This window comes from Pempheris klunzingeri, chromosome 7, assembly GCF_042242105.1.
Source record: "Pempheris klunzingeri isolate RE-2024b chromosome 7, fPemKlu1.hap1, whole genome shotgun sequence".
NCBI classification, from domain to species: domain Eukaryota; kingdom Metazoa; phylum Chordata; class Actinopteri; order Acropomatiformes; family Pempheridae; genus Pempheris; species Pempheris klunzingeri.
Genome location: NC_092018.1, coordinates 7007368 through 7030281, shown reverse-complemented (window position 1 = coordinate 7030281; position 22914 = coordinate 7007368). Strand labels below are relative to the sequence as shown.

At 39.5% G+C, this 22914-nt stretch overlaps 1 protein-coding gene across 1 annotated transcript in view; it reads right to left on the bottom strand.

Annotated features, from left to right (window-relative positions):
• The window catches only part of ccser1 (coiled-coil serine-rich protein 1), a 105073-nt gene that overhangs the window by 14535 nt on the left and 67624 nt on the right, over nt 1–22914 (bottom strand). The window lies entirely within an intron of this gene.

Sequence of the window (22914 nt, the reverse complement as noted above, 5' to 3'; positions counted from 1 at the left end):
TATTTCTTGATTTTTTGCCTTCAAGGCCTGGTATTTATTCATCCAACAGTAGTGAGCTTACCTTTTTTACTGTGTTCGCAATTAAATGCCTATTGGAAACATTTACTGATGAATGGCAGTTAAACAGAGTGTATGAGCGTATGAAATACAATGACAAAGGTCAGTTTGACTGACCTGTACACAGTCTTCACACAGGTTTGAAGTTATTAGTTAATGCTTGTCAAGCAGTTTACTTTAAAGGACAATATGCTTGCCTAATATTTGACATTGTTGTTTCTTTGTGTGGGTGAGCTTGCATTAAAAAAATAGTACTAACAATGCATCCTCGTTATTTAGGCAGTCTGTCATGTCATCTGTGTAAATAGAATCACTAAATCGGCTAAAGCCACTGACAGGAGCTCCAGCTGTGTAGCCATCATCAGCAGCTGTTGTCTGACTGGGAAGAACCGCTCAATTCACAGAATAAGTGTTTTTCTATTTTCCCTTCCTTAAGTGCAAGAAGAAGTAGGTGATTAACACCTTATGAGTGCTGCAAAGACAAAAGGGGTTTTATTACTGTGACGCTAACACAAACACTCACATACGCGCAGACCTACCCATGACTCTTTCATTGTTTAAAACAGATGCTACAGAGTGGCATACTATGTCAGACTATAGAGCAGCCCAACACTGGCGCACAGCCAAAAATTGATCGAGCTGACAGAAGAAGAATGAGGCCCCACCATCATAAGCATGAATTATTAAATACAACCATCTTTTTGGGCAAAGATTGACTGTAGAATTTTGTGTCCATAAACACAAATTCTCCCACAATAAGCTGAGCAGAATCGCCCTTGCACAGCTCCTGGAATGAATCCAGAAAGACAGAATTTCTCCAAATGAGACACATTTTCCAAATGAGGTTGGACACAGAAAATGAGTTTGCAAAAGTTATTTTGTTCTAATTATGTTTTAATGAACTATTTTTGTTCTGAATAATTGAATCTTTGCTCATATAAAAGCCACAGAGATCATTAGCCTACATTCTACATTGGTATTGTCATTGTTTCTGCACTGTGTCCCATTTTTAGCCTTGTTATCGGCAGATACATTGAAAGGCGGTATTCAAATCACTGCCCATTGCGTAGCAGTTAGGGTGTCCACAGACCACGCAAACTCACTGGGAAGATTATCTGCAGAGAGCCACAGAACAGCTGCTGCAAATACAAGTCTGAGCAAAACAAGAGCTGAATATTTTTCTATACCTGGAAAATACAAATTGGGCTCTATTAATCCAAATGTGAAAACACTGAGCAAAAATTAGACAGGCTATCAGCTGTGTCAGAATGAATGAAGGCATCACATCTGGTTCAGAAAAGCAACACAACCTTATTTAAGCAAAAATCCAGCAGTCGGAAGAGAGTAAAAAATCTGTATGAGGCTGAAAAAAGCCAGCAATTTGTTGATAAATCAAATAATTACTGTTTAATTTGTACAATAAATAATGAGTCATGCTATTATTTTGGATGCCCCAAAAATATAATCAAGTAGCTAATAATTGAATCTTTCAGAGGGACACGTGTATCTGTACAAAGAGAGAGGAGGGGACAGAGGACTGAGACAAGAAAAAGATTTTTGTCGTCCATGGTGTGGATCCGTTATCTGTCAACCATGGTGTGCATATGCACAGTATAGCCTGTATAGCCCACGTCTCATATCTCTGTGTATCCAAGGGCCTTGAAAGTCCAACATTGACTATCTGTCTTTGTGTCTCTCACTCCCCATACTTATCAAAGATGAGGGGAAACAGCAGCAAAGAGAACACAGAATGAGAAAAGAGGCAGAGGGACGACAAAGAGAGAACAATAAAGGGCATGGAAGAGAATAGGTTTATGTGAATACAACCGTATTAATGTGAAGGAAAGAAGGAGAAAAGAATAGAAGGACAGAGATGGAAAGAAACGATTCATTCTATGATTAATTATCTTCATTGTATCCCTGAAAACCGCTGAGGAAAGAGAACTGTGGGAACCGGAGGAATACACAAAGAAACGGACTCACATAGAGACACATACACAATTAAGCAGAGCCACAAAGGTTTATGAAAGTTTGAGCAGCAGTGATTCTGAAAGTACATTAAATTCCCCAGAAGTTCAGAGGACAGGGCCAGAATAACAGAAAAATCCCTGCAACATTTCAACTGACTTGGACAGCGTCTCAGTTTTTAAAGTTATTCAGTACACACAATGTGTAAACACTTTTACTACACAGTCTGAGTCTTGTTATCTTTCACGAAAAAACACATTAGATCTACATTTGATTTTTGAAGAGATCGCCCTGGAGTTATAAAAAAGCCAAAATTAGTATGTAAAGGCAAAAATTGAAAGACAATGCACTCCTCTGACAGATAGTACAAGTGCCCTTCTTTCTAATCATTGTTGTGAGTAGTACTTGACTATTGTTGTGAGAAGTGTCTGGTGCTTGTTGTAAGGAGTACCAAATTAACTTTGTTTTGAAAGCTATTCCATCACGTAGGGTCATGTGTATACACACAAAAATTATGACAGGCTGCTCATACACAGGGAAACAGAAAAAAAAGATTGCCGGGTAACCTCACAATGAACCAAGTATTACTTCTGCGCCCTCCGCAAAACTACAACTCGTCGTTTTTACACTTTGATTTTTGTTCAGATTACACAAGCCAATTATAATTAGTTAATTAGTGAGCTTTAGAGGTGGTGGAAGGCAGGTTTTCTTACCTTTGAACAGAGCCAGCCAAGCTCTTTGCCTGGTCTTTAGGGTCTTTGTGCTACACTATGCATAGTGGCTGCTGGCAGTAGTTTCATCTTTATAGCATAAACACATGACAGTGGTTTTGATATTATCAAAGCAAACAGAGTGTCACATTGTGCCTTTAAATAATTAAATAGGAACTAAATTCATATGAACAAAGAATAATGGAACAAAGTAATCTTGGGTTTACTTTCCAATGAACTGCAGTTCTGCTTGAATCACCCACACATGAGCATACACAAGCAATATGGGACACATAGGCTGATCGAGATTCGACATACAAACTTTTTCTCTTGGACACATGAAACCAGCACATAGAAAGAAACACCGCAGCATAGGTGTGTGTCTATGTCTGCATATTTTAAGTGGTCAGAGTTGCCTTGCTGTGAGGGGGAAAGCACATAAGAAACTCTGACAATTTCATGTCATCACTGAATAATCATTTGCAATATTTGCCAGTGAAATATTCCATCTTTGTGTTGTGTGTGTGTGTGTGTGTGTGTGTGTGTGTGTCTGTGTGTGTATGCATGTGTCCTACTAGTTTGCCTCTAGGCCATCCGGAATGTGCAGATTCCAAAAGAATAGCTCATCAATATTCATGCGAGTTTATGCTTTCATTAATGTTGCAGCAAATTGTCTCAGATCAAACTCACAGCTTCTATCTGCGTCCGCACCAGTGTATCTCACAGACAGAGAGACAAAGTGTGTGTTTGAGAGAGAGAAGGAGAGTTATAAGACGGGTATAGAGATGGTGAGAACAAAGAGAGAGTGCTAGAACTGCTACAGATGGCCCTATGTTTCCAGCAGATGAAAGGAGACTTTGAAAAAGATCGTACAGATGAGGGGAGAAGGAGAGGGAAAAAAGGAGGAGGTCAAGAGAAGAAAGAGGGAAGAAAGACTAAGTAGGAGAAGAGAAGAGAAGAGAAGAGAAGAGAAGAGAAGAGAAGAGAGCTAAATTCTAAAGGTATCTGTCCTACTTTGGTTTGACTAATGAACCCAAAGTGTCCTGAATCTGTCCTGAATCACCGGAGGCCCAGTTAGACCACCCTGTGCTGAGAGTGTGTGTGTGTGTGTGTGTGTGTGTGTCTGTGTTTCCTCTGGCAAGTGTGTAAGCCTGTGAGACATCTTGATGCTTGTCTGACTGAGTGTTATACTGGATATGTGCTTGATTTAATATGCTCTCTACTGTATGTTGGAGTTGCGTACATTTGATCTCAATGCCCTGGATGTGCTTAATGAACCACTGTCGCTTCAAGTCATCTGGCTTCAGACCAACATGTGTAAATGAGCAACATATACACACATCCCAGGACCATGTATCATTTGACATCACATTGTTGTATGACCTACAAGGGTAAATTTATGCCTGGGGTGCTGTGCGCGCACACGCACACACACCACTCACAACAAAAATAGCAGGACCATCTAATGTCCAGGGAGAGAAGACAAATACACAAACACACGTGCACACAGCACAAGTAGGGACTAAAGGATCTTGTTGAATAAAAACGCTAAAACAACCACTGCTGCCAGATTCCAAGTCAAAGTCTCACATCAGCATTTATCTGTGCTCTGTGTACTTTAAATAAACAATCCCCAGCGCCATGACATTTTTCTTCATGTGTGCGTTCATGCTTTCTAATCTCTATCCTCTTGGCACTCCATGCATGATTAGCCATGTTCAAAGAGGACGACTATGAGCTAATGAGAGTCATGTAATTGGCTTTCATGGGCTAGATGGGAATATGTGGATCAGAGACACATTTACCTATTGGATCTCATGTTTGAAACAAGGCGCCAAACTAAGACCAGCAGAATAAACTCATGGCACTGGCCTGGTTTCCACAGCTAATGCAGCGAGTCAAGGCAACGTAATAAGCGCACGTTATCTTTGACAAGCATTTTTATATATTTTCTTTTAGCCATAGTTCTTGTTTAAGAAAAAGGGGGAAATACCCTGTACAATTTGTAGAAAATGTGTTTTTAAGTGATAAACTTTAACTGAATGAGGTGTGTGTCCTCAGTCACTCAACAAAAAATGCTACTTGTTGATTTAATCAGTAAAGTCTTTGTAGAGAGGAGATATACATTATTACATGGTAATAGAAATAAAATGACTTCTAGATAGAATCCATGGCTACCACTTTTAAAATAGATTCAGGTGGATCAATGGATTTCATTTCGTACCTATTCCACTCTCATCTAGATAGCTCCGCTGATAGATAACTCATTTGAAAATGGACATTTTATCTTTCTTAGGTGTTTCTGATCGATGGAAATTGACTAATGAATTGAATTTAATGATGTTAAGTGTGTTAGGGTGACCAGCATCATGGTTTTCTATCAAACGCAATCAGTAAGAATTTAAGCATATCCAGACTGTACTTTGGGCACCAAAATGTAACAAAAGGAAGAAGTACAATCTCAACTGTATGCTGTGTGTTAGCTCTAATTAATAGAGTGAGCAGCACTTTATGGTAATTCATTTGGTTTTCTTATTCAGTAGAAAGGCTATAGGGAAACATTAGCTGTAATAACAGGTATCTATTTTAACATGTGGATTAAGTGTATGTCTTGTGTCACAGGCACACCTGTCTTTCTGCCTTTCGACATAAAAGCACTGTAATGATTTCAAACGTATAGAGCCTATATTTTTTCCTCTTTACTCTATGTCCTTCTCCTTACTTCTCTTTATATATAATAAGTATATATAATATATTATAATATATAATATATATTATATATATAATATGCTACTCCCATGGCCTTTTCTCAGATCCTCACAGATGAAGCTCAGGATAATTGCTTTTTTAATATCTTGGAGCATGGTTTATTGTGTGTGCATGTGTGTCCCCCTGTGAATTTGATATGCATGTGCACATGTACGGCAGTATAGAGATATGATCACTGTAACGTGTATAAGAGACTGTAGCAGTCAAATGTTTTCTCATTTTCTGTTTTCCATCAACATACTACTTCATGTTGCTCTCAAGCCTCGGTGTGTAGTTGGCTAGATGTAACTCTTGGGGACTCCTGTGTGGTAATGACGAGGATAATAATATGAAGTATATCGTTTTTCAGTTTCTTACAACTCTTTTGGGCAATATAAAGTCTTAATGGACCTGCTTATATTTTTCACAACAGAAACAGGATGAGAACACTTTCAAATGTTAGCACAGACATGTCAGTCTGAGGCATGAAATGTTGACGTGAAAAAATATCATCATGGAAAAAACATGGAAGAGGCAACATGTGGAAAGACAATGAAATATGACATTGTGTCACAAAGAATAGAAATGATGAATAAAATAAAACCAAGTTTCAAAATACATTTTTAAAATAACAAAAAAAAATGGATTGTGGTTTGAAGCAGCAAGTAGATCTGTGTAGAGCTCTGATATGGGCCTCTCTTCAAAGGCAAATGGCCTTTCATCTCAGCCTGCAGAATCTCACCAGCACTTGTACGCACACATATGCAGTGCTTATAAAAAGTATTCATCCCCTTTGGACTTTGTGCGTCAAAGGGATACTTTGCGGGTTTTCAACTAGCTTTGTATCATTACAGTGTGGGTAGTATATGCAAATGAACAATGTTTAACTTTCCTCTGTGTTGCCTGCATCCAGAGTTCCCAGTTCAAAGTCCGCCAGAGACTTTTGTCGGCTCTAGGGCTGTTGTTCGAAGCACAGACTGTACTTTTTTATTATTTTTTTATGTCTGCCGTAAGAAAACCATGTTAATAGTTTAATGCTGGAGTCATTCAGACATGAGCCAGAACACAGTGCAAAGGTATTATGTCATATGGAGGAATATGCGTTTTGATAACGGAGTAATTTTTCAAACACTTACAAGCAGAACAAAGCTAACAGGAGAGTGAAGGAGATGTTAATCAAGCAGTCCATATACAACCACACCATTCTGAGAGGACATCTAATCAGCTAAAATAACTGAGATCACCTGTGTGTGCACGGTGGATGTGCAGGAAATATCAGTTACAGTGATGACAGGCTTCATTTTGCTGCATCACGCCACTTAATAGCTTTGCATTAAGAGTGTTGTATAGGGTACCACCACCATGAATACCAACAAATACATAAGCAAATTAAAAATGTACAAAATGTCCAATCCATAAAATGGATAGTCATGGAACATCTATTCCTCAAAGCATTACTTAAAGCTTTAGTATGTAATCCAATCATTTCATTGGGCCCTAATGCGTACTCCGACCTGCGCACACTCTGTCCATGCACTCATTGCGCACAGGTGGAGTCTTCCACAAGGCTAGACAGATATATTGCTAAAGCTAGTGAGCTAGTCACGCAAGAATGTCATGGAAAGCGTGGCCAGACTTTGAGCTGCGGCTCAGCAACAAATCTGTTCAGTGAGTTACCCAGAGATGTTATGAGCTAACATCTCCACCACACACAGATAATGGAATCAAGCAACTTCCATTCTTGCTTATTCCTATTTAGTCAGACTGTGTGCTGCGGCACTCTCCAAGGTGCTGATCCTCCTTCTCTCTCTCTCTCTGTCATGACAATAAATCACCTATTCGTGTTCTGTCTCTTGCCTTGTTGCACTGCACTTGAGTCCTCCTTACATTCTTAAATATTATCATTATCTTACTGTATATAATCTTGTGGGATAAAATTACATTATTTCTCTCCATCTCTCACTCTTGCACTATATTTCACAATTCTGTCTCTGCCCCCATTTCTTCCCCCGTGTGTGTGTCAGTCTTTCACTCACATGTCTCACTCTTTAATGTCCTTTGCTCCTTAGACATTTGATACTGTATATTCCACAAATAAGTAAGTGTGTGGGCGAGTAAGTGTCCTACTGAATCACTGGTTGAGTTGACAGGCTGGTGGAGTTTGCATGCATGCAGATTTGGCTTGCGGGTGCAATGTCCTTGCAAGCATATTCTAACTATATTCGTACATATTTAAGGTTACAGTGACATTGCAGAGAGAGAGAACCCTATCTCAGTATGAGGCAGAAGCCAGGGAACTCTTGACAGATCCATCATGTGGCAAAAAAAAAAAAACGCACTTATACTTCCACCGCTGGGTGGTTTACAGTCTCAAATTCCCATAACAAGCATATCTTTCAGACCATGGGAAGACATCTGAATGTGCACAGAGAGTATCATAGCCAACAGTTTAAGAGATATAACAATATCCACTTCACACTGAATCATACAAGAAACTGTGAAGTCATGTAAAAGCTTTTACCAGTACTGTATCTGTACTGACGTAAACCTTGCACAAAAAGCCCCCTCCAGTGCCTGCTGAAGGAAGCATTTCTGAGGGCCTTCAGGTTAAATGCCCTGGAGAATTTTACAAGCAGTGTATACTTACACTAAAGGGACTCGAGTTTCCTTTGCGCTGGTGCTCATGGCAACTCTGAGATTTTCTGTCTCTGTCCCAATTCTCCAGCTCCTTCTAAATTTGTGTCCTAAATTCTCTTCCTTCCTGACAAAGTGTGTGCCTTAAATTACCTATGCCACTCTTGTTTTATTTCTAACAAATGCACTCGCATTCAATTGTTTTTGTTGGGAGAGTTAGTAAATGTGCCAGGTGGGTGTAATCTCCTTGTAGCCTCCTGTCTTTTTGAGCTTTTTAAAACCTGTGAGTAAAGAGCTAAAACATGAAATGCATAGCAATGTGTTTTGGGCAATGACACATTGTCCACTTCAACCACTGATTGCTTTAACACGATGTACATCCATTAGCTTTTTTAGATCCATTGGAGAATACAGTTCATTCATCTATTTATTCAGACAGAAATAGGAAAAAAGTCAAATGACTTAGAGGCCAAGCTTATGAAACTGGGGCTGTAAAGGAGTTCTTATGTGTGGATGTGAGAGACTTTGGCTCACTATAAACTTTCCTTCTGTGCTGTATTAACGGATTAATTTCTGAGTTTTCACTCCTCTAAGGGTCAAAAAGGCTGATTAATGTCTAGCAGCAACAGGATGCAGTAGACCATCTCTTCTCACACATAATAATTGCCTGATACCCAATGAACACTCTGAGTTATTGCTAATTTCAGTCAATTTTCCGTCAAATGTCTTCTGCACACTCTTGTTACTCATACACACCTAACCTTTCCAGCTTCATCCCTGTTAAACAAGTCTTTCTTAAGCAACTGTTGACTGCGGCCCCTTTCTTATAAACCTTGGTAATTGAGATTTTACAAGATAAACCTTTATAATATAGTTATAGTTATATGGGATGGACATGTACATACAGTTCATATGCAGATGTTTTACTCAGCATAATAAAGAGTTTGCCATCCATGACTGAATGTTAAAAAAATAAAAGAAATGCATTTATAGCTCAAAGGTGTGCTTACTGTATCCATGTCTGATTATAGAAAACAAATTTAGAATGATATTAAAGTGTGAATTTCTTCAGAGGTATATGATATAATGATGATAATAGCATATGCAAGTACCTTTTAAAAGGGCATCTATTTTTGAGTCAGGATTTTTCTACTATGCATATCAGTGTTGATCTGACCTTTGAATAATTTTTCATCCATTACTTAACAATGAAAAACTCATTAAAGCTGTTGAGGCCCATTTAGCAGCTTCAGCTTAACGAACTTGTCTGAAAGACCCACAGCAGCCAATGTGCAAACCAAAAAGCAGTGCATTGACTCACAGTTGTGTAAACTGCATCACTTAGTCACATGAAATCATGAAAGAATTATTAATACAATACAGTAACAGATACGGTCAGTGGCTGGAAATCCTCTGCATCACATAAGGGGTCTAATCACAATAAAACACCAAAGCACAAAATTTACTCCCAAATGAGCACCCTTTGAGATAAAGTTGTTGTCTGCAGATTTTAAATCTTCTGTCAGTCTTGTTGCCTTGGTACAACGATACATCAAAGTTGTTGTATCAAATGAGCAGGGGATCGTGGATTACTGAAGTTAGTCTGGGTCAAACCCAGCAGAATTTTGATGAGCAAACTATGAGAAGATTCAGGCCGATCAACATGACTGTCAGCAAGCTAACTGAGGCTTCCAGAGGCTTGGGCAGGCCTGTAATTGAACACCCTTGCAGAGATGAAAGAAAATGAATAAATCCATTTGTCTTGATTTATTGAATCCTCAAATGTGCCTTTTGCCCCAGCTATATATGCATTCACATCAAAATAAATTCATGTACAAAATAAAAATGATCAGAGGACAGGCAAGAAAAGGGTCAAGGTGGCACCCAAACACATGTTAGCAGAGCCAGTGCTGCACAGCTGGATTACTTATCTTACACAGAGTTGCACCAATACTACATAGTTAATCCATCCACCCACCTAAAGCCTCCCCCTCAAACTGTCAGACAGAAGGAGTTCAAAAAGGAGTAAGACAGAATCACTAACAGACCTCATGTTGTATTTTCAGACAGTGACGCAAAGCAGCTTGACATCAGTTTTTTTAAATGGAGCAACCACCTGCTTCAAGATAAATTTGCGTTTTTTACCCTCTCCTTAGATTTCTGCATGGAAAAACATGATCTGACTATTTAAAAAGGAGATGTTGTGAGCATACAGTATTTGATTGTGAGAATTTGCATGTGTGGCACAATTCAAAAAAATCATCTTCGCATGTTCCACTAGACACCACTGTAATATATTTGCATACATTTGCATATCAGCGTAGTTCCATGATAACCATCAAATCCATTTTTAATGCACTATACATAAAAAGCCATTATTTCTCAAAATGCATACACATGTCTGTACATATGGACAGGCAGATAAAGGTCTGTGTGTGCACTGTGTGTTGCACCTGCCATCTATTGTATATAATTCTGTGTAAAAATGGCATTACTTATTTCTCTCCATCTCTAGCTCTTGCACTCCATTTCACATTTCTTTCTATATCCCCATTTCTTTCCCACTGTGCGTGTCACAATCTTTCACTCATATGTCATAGTCTTTCATGTCCATTGCTTCTAAGACATATAATTCTGTATATTCCACAAAAAGTGAGTGTGTGGGCATTAGGTGGGCATTAGGTGGCCATTTGAATCACTGGTTAAGTTGACAGGCTGGCAGTGTTTGGCATTTTATCAGTGTGTGCTCATGTAGCTTGCAGGTGCAGTGTCTTTGTCCTTAAAAAAAAAAAACATTGGACGGCAAATAAAACACACTTACTGTTGATTGCGAAAGATTTTTCAAGCAAGTGTCTTCATTTTGATTTTCATACCATATAGACATTAATGGCAAACTGAACATGTGTTGCCTAGAAAATAAGAGCTTAATGGTAATCATGTAATTTATACAGTATGTAAAGTAATTATTCTAATTACAGAAGGAAAGCAGTTAGTGATTAGTTTCTTTTTTGATTAATGTGACAACTATTTTGCCAATTAATTAATGAATTGCTTTAACTAAAAAAAATATCCAAAAAAGAGTGAAAAATTCAGAATTGAATTTTCTGTCAAATAATAGAATAATCGTTAAGAGTTAAGAGATTAAAGGATGGTTCTTTAACTCGATGCCAGTAGCTACAAGTCCATGCCAACAGACATAATTAGGCACTTCTAGTTTGAACACTCACTTAGACCAATGTCAGCCTAATGGGATATATGAGTAATGCATAAGTCATTAAGGGCAGAAGACAAAAGGTTCAATTTATCTGCTTGAAAATGCTAATAAAAAAAAAACAGCTGAGGTGGAGGTCTGGAGCATTAAACTTTGATCCCTCTCTGTCTTCATTCAGCAGTGGAGTACCCGTGCCACTAAGGCAAATGTGTTATCTAATTAGATACATTACATCTTCAAACACAGACAGTGTTTTAATAATTGCATTTGTGTGCAAGTGTGAAAGCTTGGATTTGAACCAGGACCAAAAAAAAAGAAAATATAAATAAATAATAATAATAATCTGGACATGTAACAGCACAATAGGATAGTGAAGAACGACAGATCAAAAGGTGTCTGATAGTCAACCTTTGGCTCATATCCACAACTCAATCCTTCCTCTCCCCATGACCCTGTTCATAAATGCCAGCCTGTCTATCTCATTTTCCTACTCTCACACTAATCCATCCATCATTCCCCTTAGCCTTATCCCAATTAATACCCTTTACCTTCTTTGCTCTCACTCTCTTTCATCCATCCATCCATCCATCCATCCACCCATCCATCCATCACCCTTGCTGATCTGCCCAGGTCATTACCCACTGTGATGATGGTTTTGTTGCACTAATTAGCCTAATTATAGTTGTCAGTTATAACCTGGTCCTCTGTAGGGACCCTGTGATCCTACTGTGACTCTATCTGACCTTGGCCATTGAGTGTGTGCATGTGTGTGATACCTCAGTGCCCATAGCTGACCTCAACACAGCACTGCGCTGCACTTACAACATCCTGTCTCCACTTCTGTGGTCTTTGTTTCTTCATCTTTCAGTTTTCTATTTGTTTTTTGCTCTAACCACCTCCATTCTTTTTGAGACTGCTCCTTCCTACCATACCCGTCACCTTGGCCTAAACCTAACCAGATCTGTTTTATTGTTTCCATTCTATAGAATATAGTTAATATAAGCTGCAAATGTTCAGTTCAATTCCATTTTATTTCATTCTATGAAGAACTTCCTGGAAACGTACTGTAACTGCCAGCCATAGTAGACGTCATCAGCTCTTGAGTTAAATACATCTACAACAGAACTGGTGGTGGTTAATTTAGGTCATTACGTTGATCTCTTGTTCACATTTCTGTTTTAGACTCATAACATATCAGCAAATGTGTGGGGGTAGCTGTGCACGCAATTTAGACTGCTAGCAAGGTCAATTTAACAACAATACTAAAACTCAGGAAGGTAAAGACGGGATAGTGTGTCAAAGTATCATGACATGTTGGTATTTTCATGACCAATAGATATGCCTTGCCTATTTGTTTGGCTAATAGTCAGATAAGAGCTGCTGTGGATGAAGAGTTCACACAAAGGGGTTGGTAGTCATTTGGTGAAAACTGGGTCTTTCACTTGCTGACTGGCTGAGAACATCTCACACTGCACCTGGTCTGTTTTATGCAGCAATTATATAGTAACGCTGAAGGAGATTAACAACTGTGATTATACATTCTTCAACCACTAGACATAATTAGATAAGAATTAATTTTAGTGCAATTACTGAATAGCAAGAATGACTTTCTTCTAGTCTTTTAGACACTATGAAAGGCTCTCCTATCGGTCTTACTGCCATGTGACGGCAGCAGGCCAGATAGGTCTGATGCATATGCAGCCTTTAAAGTGCAGCACAACACGTGATGAACCTTTGTGGTTACCTTGTTAAATCATGCATAACCAAGACGACAAGGTCACCACAAAATGAATGGCTGGGTAATTTGGTCTTCTGTCATCTTCCAAAGGAGATGTTTAAATCTTCAGATCAGTAAAACACAGATCAGTAAAACAAATTATTAACGTTCATTTCCTCTCTACATCTTCTCGCATTAGCCTGTTACAACTAGCCTTATTTCTGTCATTTGGTTATTAACTTTAAAACTACATTTTAAATTTTATTATGAAGTGATATTGAATAAAAACCCAAAACAATCTGTATAGTCATATACACCCATAAAGTTGGAATAAAATGTTTTTTACCTCTTCTCATGAAATGATTGTGACAATGTGATTTATTCTTGATAAATAAAGTTTATATCTTCTCAACTTTATTGATCAAAGTCTTCCAAACATATCACAGTGAAACTTAAACCACAATTAACCTTTGCAAACTGTGTATTCAGGCTTTAACAAAATTGGGGGTATCGAACAATTATTCCAACTTTATGAGCAACAGTGTATATGGGAGTATTTTTACATTAAGGAATTGTGTGTTGATAGTATTATTATCTATGTGCTTTATTCACCAAGCAAAACTATGTAACAAAATGTATTTCTACTTCATTGTACAAATTTTAATACATTATCAGTAACTGCACTGGTGATGTGGTGGTTATGATGTTATGTTGTGGGTCTTTGTGGGTTAACAAAATGAAACCATGTAACATTGGGAAGAAAACACATAAATGTAAATTCAATTTGCAAAGGAAAATCATTTGCCTTTGGCTACAGATTTGTTGCACCAAATATTCACACATGCAAATCAACATTTCTTATACTGGAATATTACATTCCTTCTTGGATAAGACAATTTGTATTTTTGCTATCCTTTCGCAAGCTATTTAACTCCTCTGCTACTGTCTTTGCCACGGCTGCTTAAAATGTATGAGACAAGTAAAGCGACTGGCTGAGAGGACAAAAGTGAAATACCCTAATTTACACTGTATTCTGTTAGATGCTGTCCTGTGCACTGTATCAATACTGCATGAACAAAATAAAACAAAAAAAACAAAACAAGCACACTTAGATACACCCTCATTGTCATTGTGCACATGGCACATTCAAAAGTGTTGAAGTGTCCTGCATAGGCAACACTATACAGATCTATTCTATTCTATTCCATTTAAAAGTGGCCATTAGCAGGCACTTTTGTCTGTAATCCTTTGTCCTAGATGCTATAATCATGATTAATGAAATACTTTACTACTTCATACTGGCTCAGAGCTGTGTGTGTTTGTGGAGGATTTTATATCTGTGGTAGCTTTTTTATGATGATGAATGTGATGTGTATATGTGATTTGTACACAAAACTGTAAGGGTGTGAGAGCAGGATCCCATTTCCACACTGTATCAATCTTTATAAGAAGACTCATGTCTACATGTCTGGCATCTTTTACTAATTTTTTTTTCTTGTATTTCCGTTTTCTTTCATTGTCCCTTTCTCATTGTCCCATTTTTCCTTTCTCTGCCTCAAAACCCCTGCAATCACCCACCAGCTCTTTATGACTGGCCCGCCCTCATTCTTACTCCCTGCATGTGCTCCTCTTAAGACCCTCTCCATCTCTCTCTCTCTCCCCGGCATCTCTACAGAGTACAGAAAGATAAGATTTTGCATGGATGTGTGCGTGTTATGCTTCAAACTACAACATATTGCACTACATCGCTAACCCACTCTTTTTCTCTCTTTTGGCAACACACCAACATGGAGACATATAGGCTGGGTAGAAGCAAATCACTTCCTCCCTGAATGCTTTAGCTTCATTCTAATTTTTTGGGGTGTCTGGCTGTTATTGAATGTTACCAAAGCATTTCCATGCCCCTGTAAGCTAAACAAAACATAAAACAGGAAATTATTAGTCTAGCGTGGGAATATTGAGCTCCATTGTGCCATGTCAAATAAAATGCCTGAAATGATCTTAACTACCTGGCTAAACAAGAATGTTTAGAAGTGGAATAAGTAACCAAATAGCACGTATACCTGAGGCTGAAACACAGCATGAATCCCCCATGCCCAGGAAAGCGAACTGTAGCTGAAGGAAGTGCTTGGTTAGTTTCAAGGAGAGTTTAAGTAGCTTCCCGTTGTGCTCTAAGGATAATCTCATGTCTTTTCCCCTTGAGATCCTCACATGCTGGGACACACCAGCTGTTATCCAACTCTCTCACACACCAACACTAACTCTTCTCAAATATGGACAGCAGAGCACATCCTCACACTGTCAAATACACAGATGCTTGATAACACATGCACACAGCCCATCATGCACACGCAGATAGACACCTTTCACTAACTGCCCTTGAAATCATCCACTTAAAGCTCTTGAAGTGTGCTAATACTAGAGCCAGATCAATCAATCAATCCTTAATTTCTAAAACACTCTACAGTAACCGATGCATCTTCATATCCTCAGAGCATATCAGTGAACTAGTGAACTGAAAAGAAGAGGCAGGTGGAGGTGGGCACTCGGTGGAAACCAAGGGCCTCGAGGGCCAATGCACTCTCAACATAATATTGTGTGCGCTCACTTCCTATCTCCTTGTGAACCACTATTATTCTAAAGGAGAGACTAACTGACATATGACTTCCTGTCTATGTTCCGACTTCCTATCTATGTACTCTATGTGTTTGGCACTAGACATTGTTATGTTGCTATTTTATATTTGACACATTCAGTCAGCAACACAACTTTTATTTTATCATCAGCAGGGCGAAAACATGTCAAAACATTAGCGGAAGGCAGAAAATGTGTTGACTTCCATTTTACTAAATGCACTGGAGACATACTGAGTGACATGGCCTTCCTCTCAGTGATAAAATATTTCCATCGGAGGAAGATTAATGCAGCTCCAAACTGATTACGCAAACAGTCCTCTGTGCTTTCTTCATTAGAGCATTTGTCCAGCATTCCTCTGTGTCTTGACTGCTAATTTAAAAACAAAATCAGACTCAGTCTGGCAATGTCTTCCAGTAAAGGCTAATGCACAGTGAGGACACTGCCTGAGCTCAATGTCGAACACTGTCTCCTTCAGCTGATGAAAATATATAAAGAAATAGCTCCAAATCTACTAGATGACAAACAAATACCGAGCTAGACTACCATTTAGTGAGCCTGCATTGTTGCTTGATAGAAAAGTCGCACAATAACCTTTAATATTGTATCTCTGTTGACAGGGTGATCTTCATTACAAATACAGCGGCTTAAGGCCAAAAAACATTAAATAGATATTACAATAATAACATCATGCGTCTGGGAAGGCAAAGGAAAACAAACATAATGTGAAACAAAACATAACAGTATATCAAGCCCTCGAAGAACAACATAATCCCTTTGATTAATTCTAATGTGCTCAGGTACATCGTAACAAATCTAAATGCTGCATGATGTTTAAAGAGCAGTTCTACAACAAACTTAAATTTAGACACAGTGACAAATTTGACTCAAGATGAGATATGACACCCGACTCTGCCAGCGGTAAAATGCAATCACAGTTATGCAAATCACCTGCCATCACTCAAAATGGACAACCTGTGGCTTCACTCAGTACCTGTAGACAGTTAGTTAGGGCATGCAAATCACTGCTGAGTCAAACAGATTGTTTTCTATAAATCAAAAGATAATCATGTACGTCGGACACCAAATAATAAAGCTGATTAGGAACAAATGAGAAGAAATGAATGCTGATTATTTTGAGCGCATTACACTTGATAGGATAGGAAATGATAGGATTATCAAAACTTAATGTTGACAGCACAGAATGAGAGAAAGCTGATGAAGATGGTAAATTACTACTATTAAGCTAGTAAAACGCATTTTTCAATTGAAGTATATTAGTATGGAACTTGTCAAAGAGAAAATCAAACTAGAAATGAACATCCCAAATTAAAGCAGATACTTCTTTTATTCTGTTATAATTAGAAATTACCCAAAGCAATCATTGCCAAAGTCAATAAATATTAAAAAAGTGTCTAAAGTGTGATGTGTAAACCCATCACTGTCTTCTTTCTTTTTCTTCCCTTTTTTTGTATTCTCAAAGATGCTGTTAGACTATAGGAGATGGAATGTGATTTCCATCTTTGAGAGAGGTGGAGGGGAGGAGAGGAGATGAGAGGGGACTTGGCAGGATGAGAGAGCCACTTGAGAGCACTGAGACCTACATAGAATTAGATTGCTTTGAAATACACCCATGAGGTCACATTTACCATAACCAAGGTAAATCAAATGTTCAGCTGTCTTGATTGGAGATAGAAACAGGCTAAGCAATGAGTGGTTACATAAATGATGGATAGATGGCAGATGGCACATACAAACCTGGACCAGTTGTGAGCTTATCCCTGCCTAGAGGGCGAAAAGACCATTACATTGTCTATGGCCTGCCAGACTAGATCAATCAATTACAAAATATAATGGAAAGCTAAAAAAAGATATTCATATGGATTTCATGTCTTGACGGCGCCCTTCATAACAGAATATGTAGCTGGAATGCAATAAAAAACAAAACAAATAATGCTGGGAAAAAGCAATTTTCAGGCCCAGGTTTGTAGTTTGACCCAACCCAGACACTCATACCTGTTTCATTCCTCCGTCATACCATGCTGCTTACTGCTTCCGGACAAATGGAGGTAGACATGTATGGATGAAAAAAACATAAGAAAAGACAGAAGAGAGATGGCATAGTGAGATGAGTGAGGTGGAACATGAGCATGGAATACACACAAGTGAATAGAAGCACGTGGATGAACAAAGACAGGGAGGCACACAAAAGAGAATGGAGATGTGATGGAGTGGATAGGACATAACATGGGTAAACACACACACACACACACACACAAAGATCGGATGCTCTACACAGCATTAACCCACACATACAGATAATGGTCACTCACAAAGCAAGGTTTATCAAAACAGCTCCACGTTTTTGTTTATGATGTGCAGATTACATGTGACAGTAAAAGAGCCATTAGAGATCTGGATGACTGCCTATTCACCATATTTTGTGTCCAGTGTGTCCATGAACTACATATATAAAAAGAACCATAGCAGCCAAACAGAATGGCCTGTGTTATACACGTGTGAAGAAGAAGCATGTTAAGAACAGGGCTCAAACCACATCTACTAAACAGCAGAAGTTCTTCTAACTGTAATTAAATCTTTCTTGGTTAGATAAATGTGTATCACCACAACACACAAACATACATCAACTCAGGAAAACATGCATCCAAATATAATATTCACACACACACACAGACACGCTAAAAAATGCATCAGTAATGATTTGTAAATGGAGAAAATTAACAAAACTATAGTGCCAGTAGAAGTAATGGTGATCTGGAAAAGGGAAGTGAGGAAGAAGAGTAAAGACAGTGAGAAAGAGAGAGAGGAGAGGAGCCATGAAAGGAAGCAGCACTTGGAGCGAGTGCCAACACAGTAGGAGGTCTGGAAAAGGGACAGAGGAGAATGGTGGCAGATGAGAGGAGGATCAAAGACCAGGACGACAGGATAAGTAGTGAAGATGCCAGTTCAATTTAGGATTTCTGAAAATGGCCTCATACCCTATCTATAGGTGATGAGACACAAGTACCTCCTTCTGTTCAGCAATAATGTTATGTAATACACACCAGTTTGTGTTATTGGGGCACAAATTATCAATATCTAATGACAAAATATATTGACATTTATACTGTTCAAAATAGGTGAAAACCTTACATGTAAAATGAAAAAGTATGCAACTATATCTGCTCAACTTATTTGTGAATAAAAAAATTTAACAGCTAACCATCATTTTTTGTGGCATAAATGAGTGTTTGGAACATACTGCTCGTAGAGATGGACAGCAGCCAACCATCCAGACTGCAGCTGCCATCCTCCACAAAGGAGCAGGCTAAAATCCCTTCTAGAGCGCTGTTCAACTTTAAAGGCAGTTTTCAAATGCTCAAAACACAGGTTTTCTGTGGACAAGATTACATCTTATGGCATTTGAGAGCGAGTAATTCTCATCTGGGACAAACTCCCTCTTATTTGTCACTCTCTCTCTCTGCCTGTGTGAACAAAAGCTGTTGCCATCTCTGGCTGTGAGAGGAGTTTAACAGTGCTTCCTTTCAGCCTTATTGTACACACCGTTTGTAAACGACACAATGCTCTTTTTATGGTTTAGGAAATCATCAGGACTGGCACATTTGAATGCTCTTCTCTTCTATTTTGAACCTTGCTCTTACTAAAAATGATCAATTTAGTCAAAAATGCTGAATCTCCAAAAAGATGTCAGTCATGCTATCCGACATCCTGTTGAAGACGTCTGGTCCATTTGCACTCAGAATTTACTCTTTTTTTTATGAAGCTGAATGAATCTACAATCAACCCCTTTGTGAGTACACCCCTGATAATGCTAATGCTCAAAAAAGCCATATGGCCTTTGCCATATGTTCTGCCTATATCTAAGAGCCCAGAAAAGTGTCCCCTGTGTCAGTTGGTGCTGACACTGACTGCCCCCGCTTGGATACACACTGATTTTAACGCAATGTGAAGAAACCTGTTTGGAACAATGAAAAGAAGGAAGGAAACGCCAAAGTAGATCAGAATGGCCCTAAACAGAGATTATGTGTTGGCAGAATATCTCTCTACTGTCAGAAATAGAAAGCAGAAATAGATCCTAACCAAGAACAGGCTCAGGGACCACAAACTGAAGATCAGAAACACAGAAAAAATGATGGCAGCCAAAATAAAATGATGTAAAACACTCAATGAAATGAGGAACATTTACTTAAACAAATTCAACTATGTAATTTCAGATTTCTAAGCTCTTAGTGAGCTCCCCAAATCAAAAATACATCTAGGAGAGGGAGACGGGGGAGAAATGAATGCCCAAAATGTATCAACATGCCACAACCTGAGGAACAGTGAAGGGCCGAGACAGTGATTGATATGAGAGAGAACACGGAGCAAAAGAACAGAAACACACACACACTTTTTCTCCTTAGCGTACCAGTGGAATAACCGTCACACATGTTTCTTCCTCTTCTGCTCTGTCTTCTTCTACTTTTGGGGGACGGACGATTGAATAATTCTATTTCACTTCTACGCTACTTCATTCACTGCACTGTCAACACACACACACACACACACACACGTTTTCTTCCTCTCCTCTGTGTCCTTCGAGCACTTCTTGTGCTTCTTCGGAGAATGAATTAGCACAGCGGTGGAATAATCATCCACCTGTGTGTCTGTTCCCTGCAAGAAGAAGAACACCACGCAAGAACACAGCGCAAGAGGAAGAGCACACCCCACTTCCCTACAGCCTTGACTAGAGCTTTAAAGAAACACAGTATGAGTGACGAAGTGGGGGAAGGAGAGACAGGGATGCCTCTTGGCGCCCAAGTTAAAATGTTAATCTGGTCTCGACCTTTTGGAACATGTCTAAAGGGGCTATGAGCCAGCAGGCGTGCACACACACACACACACACGCACACACACGCACACACACACACACACGCACGCATGTCTGCTGCAGTCAAACTCAGGACCCCTAATTATGTTATCCCACTACTCAAATAAATTAATATGTGACCACAGATATGGTGTCTGGTACTGAAAGCTGGTAAGCTGGGAGGAGCAGAGAAAATGATAGATAGGGTAGAGGGAAAAGAGAAACAGGTGGCGGATAAAAAAAAAGAGGGATGGAGGGGATGATAGAGAGTTTGAGAAGGAGAGGAAAGGGAGCCAAGAGGCAGAAAGGACCTCTCTTCGTTCATTACAGATAAGAGCAGCTATAGGTCAGCAAAGTGACACACACTTGCACAGGAATGCATGCGTGCTGGGGCGCAGAGTGTGCACACACACTTGGTGGCACACTTGGCAAGAAACACACACACAGACACACACTGGATGATACGTCCTCCCAAAGCCTTGACTTGACAACTTTGTCATTAAACTGAGTACATCTTTCACTTCCTCTTTCCATGTACGGCATCTGATTTCCCTCTTTTCTCTTTTGTCACGTTATCCTCAATTTCTATCTCCCCTCATCCTTACCCTCTCTCCTGTCGTCATAGATTTATATCCTTCCCCTGTTGCTTGGTTTTTCCAGAACTTGAGTCCCTTCCCTCTGCTCTCTCTACCTTCTATTTCCATTTGATTTCTCCATTTTGTTTCCCATCATTACCCGCCTCAATCCTTTTTGCTTCTTTATAAGAGCTCCACTGATAAAACTAAGGGAGATCATGCCTTTGGGTTTGTATAGTAGCTTGTGAAATTTGATACTCAAACTATCACTGGAGGACCCTGAATGACTTGAAATAGCTCAAGATTTACTTGTTTAATCAGCGTTAACTTTTATCATTCATATATGGTGTGTGTAATATCAGCAGCTGTTGATGTTTATTGGAGCTCACACTTTTTATTCTCTTCCACAGTCCCCTTTGTATTTTTTTATTTGTCCTTCATTTCCTTTGTCCTTGACTTGACTGCTTCTCCTAGTTTTCTTTACTTCCTTTCACCCCACCCCCCCACCCCCCCTCTCCCATCCCATCCTGTCCCTTTACCCTCTCTGTCACTCTTTCGCCTGGCCCTCTCAAATCCTCTCCTTGTCTTCCCGTTTCCCTCATGTCCTCCCTCCCAGTCTCCTTCTCCCCTCCTGTCCTTCTGTCCCCATCCGCCTACTTTGGTGTACCCAGTGTCATTGTTCAGATAATTATTTATTAACGTGTTTATGTCGCCACCGTCCCTGTCTGTTGCTGCCATCTGTGCCCAGTTAGGTGCCCACCTCCCTGTGCTGTTCTGCCCTGCCCGCGGGGGAGAGAGCCATACATGGAGCTACAGATCAGAGACTCCCACACAAGCACATACACACTCTCTCTTTTTCGTGTTCTTCTTTGACACACAAACCCACACTCGAACACCTTCTGCTGACAGTCCCCTCTCTCCCCTGTGCTGCCCCTGGGGCTAGGTGGGGTTAGCCGGGATGAGAGGCACGCAGCAGTAGACACCACAGTCCCTTCTGTCCTGTCCTGTCCTGTCCTGTCCTGTCCTGTCCCGTTTGCTTTGTTCTCTTCTGTCAGCACTACATATAGAAGAAGGAGGTTGGTAGCAAGAGTGGTGTTACCTTGATAGTTATTTAGAGGGCAGAGTAAAAAGGCACATTTAAGACACATTGGACAAGTAATCATTGATTGCCTGAGAAGACTTCATCAAGCTTTGAGGGCCAATTAAGGTTGATAAGTTGTCGCTCATTTTTTTCATTCATTGAGTTTACGATAAAAGCACAGGTATTATTAAAAAGGTGTTCTGGGAAGCTGTAAATAGCTTGTTAATGAGAAGAAACGTTGCCTTCACTTACACACATCGCAATTCGGCCTTACAGGAGTAAGTCATTCAGTGTTCCGCAAAAATGATATTTTTACCAAATAAATCATATTACACACTGATGTATAACATACTAAAGCACTCAGAGCAGAATACTCACGGAGTTAAGCATCTGAATGGGTGCCATCCTCAGCATGTTGTGACATGACAGAGGGTGAGGAGGAGGGAGGAGGACAATGAGAGAGGAAAGAGAACACCGCAAGTAATAAAGGAGGAAACAAGGAGAGGGAGGTAGACAGAAAGATAGAGGGAGGCAGAGAAAGAATGTGGGACTGCAGGGGGATTGTGATCACGCATCCTGGATCTCAATAAGTAAACAGAACAAATATTCTACATCTCTTCTCCTCCTTCACTGCTCTTCTCACAAGCCATTCCAAGTCCCCTGCCGTCCATTCCCTCATCATGATCTCTATCTGCTGGCTTCTCCACTC